The 2,128-nt window shown below is 35.3% G+C and overlaps 1 protein-coding gene across 1 annotated transcript in view; it reads right to left on the bottom strand.

Annotated features, from left to right (window-relative positions):
- LOC103153242 (B-cell receptor CD22-like) overlaps nt 1-2,128 on the bottom strand; it is an 11,830-nt gene that overhangs the window by 7,815 nt on the left and 1,887 nt on the right. The gene's annotated exons all lie outside the window — the stretch shown is intronic.

The following is a 2,128-nucleotide window of genomic DNA, read 5'->3' as shown; positions in this document are numbered from 1 at the left end:
CTGGGAGAATTACATCCACAGGAGTTTTCCCATTCAATCAGATTATATCAGCAGTAGTTCTACATTGTATTTTACTCACATTTCACATTAATATCGATACTTGGAGACGTTTGGCTTCCCAGGTCATTTCCAGCTGTACAGTAATACCTCCCAGTATCAGAGACCTGGATGGAGCTGAAGACTGATTGTATTTCTGTTCTGAGTAGTTGACCATGTTGACCTTCATTCACCCTGTAAATGTTGTATTTAGCTGCTGGATTAGCATCACTGCTGCAGGTCAGAGTCACTGAAGAGCCTTCAACAGTTTCTGAGGGCGTCACTGACAGAACGGTGGTCCGAGGAGCATCTGGAGAAAACATGAGAATAATAATTTAGATGAAGCTCATGACGTTGCAACTTAAAACTCAGAATCCCAAATATCAATAAATTTACAACAATGTAGAGATAAATGTATTAAACTTTTGGCATCACATTCAAAATTTAGCAACAACTGTGAGGACTTGTGTTAATGTCATTTCTTGGTTTCTTAATTTCAGGATTTTTATTTTTTCTAAAGTCTCAAAAGCTTTTTTACACATTATTCATTGTAATGAGATATTTATGTGCAGCATTTTGAGGAAAGAGATTATTGTAACACAATTTGAGATGTGACTGTAACATTGCAAAATAATGAAAAAGCAAATCACTGTGATGTCAGGCTGATATGGGAATCTGATGGAAAATATGTGGAAAGAGCAACAGATTAGGGTGATGGGAAAGAGGCTCTCCAACCTCAAAGATCTGCAACTTATTACCAGAGATAAATAATCAATTATTTAGTGGAGATGTGTGAAAGGTTTGTGCCAAGACGGGTTTTATTGCTGTAACCTCACCGAAGTGGAAATTGATTTTGATCTGACATTTTTGTAGATTAAAGCAGATGCTTTTATTTTCTCTCCAAACAGAAATCGCAAAAAATTTACAATGTTTTGAACTTTTGAGAGATGCCTGTCAAATCAGTAACTATAACAAATTTCTTGGTTGAATTAAAAATATTTTTAGATCTAAACCTGCCAGGTGAATTAATATTTTTACTTTAAATATTTCCATCAGAGAAGTGCAGAGATGCAAACTTACACACTGCAGGAGATGGAACATCCTCATGTCCTTTTATGGCACATTGATATCTGTGTGTGGTGTTAAATGAGGACAGGAACAGATTTTCATTCTCTGTTGTGATTGGTGTTTCATCCTCCAACCAGACGTAGGAAACTGGACGAGGCAGCTGACAGTCAGTGTGACATGTCAGCTGGATCCTGGTTGGATCGTCTAACCTGTTTACCTTCACCTGTGGATCTATGTGGACAAAAAACATAATTTTATGAAAATTAAACAAGTAGATTTATTTAGAGGTTAAACTGTAATATTTGTAACCAACTGACTTAAATAGTAACTTTTACCTGTGACAGATAAAGAGACTCCAGGTGAACCAGTGTATCTTCCACTTTCATGGTTTGTTGTGAACCTGAACTTGTAATCTTTTGAGTCAGCTTGTCTCACATTAAAGATTTTCAAACTGCAGGATTTTCCTCTACATTGATATTCCACACGACCTGAATAATCTGTGTCGATTTTCAGATCCACATTATTTTATTTTGTAAACCAAAATGTTTTCTCTATAACAATTGTTACGTATTTGTATATGACTGGGTAAGTATAGTTGCAGCTCATTTCCACCGTTGATCCTTTTAGGGCACAAATGGAGGGACTATAACTCACACCCCAGCCATCCTGACCACAAACATCTGGAAGAAAAACAGACATTAAATAAACCTTAAGTAAACTGTTTATGTAAACATATTTTTATGAATCTTAAATACATTTTCAAAATTATAATAATCTGTCTGCTAAAATCTTTTAACATTTGAAGAATCTGGGGTCTCGTCTACCAAGGCTGCAAACATAAAACATTTATATGCTCTTGAGTTTCCACACAAAGTTAAAATCAGTAATCAAAGTTTATGAACTAACAGTGGATGTTTGTGAATTCACAAGTCGACTCTTTCTGCACCTTTCAACTTGTTGCTGATTCTTAGAAAACTAGAAAACTGTTAATATTGTAAAAACAACGACTGTACAATCTATGATG

The sequence above is a fragment of the Poecilia formosa genome, unplaced genomic scaffold (genome assembly GCF_000485575.1).
Source record: "Poecilia formosa unplaced genomic scaffold, Poecilia_formosa-5.1.2 Scaffold344, whole genome shotgun sequence".
In the NCBI taxonomy this organism is placed as follows: Eukaryota; Metazoa; Chordata; class Actinopteri; order Cyprinodontiformes; family Poeciliidae; genus Poecilia; species Poecilia formosa.
This window is presented reverse-complemented; position numbering and strand designations above follow the sequence as displayed.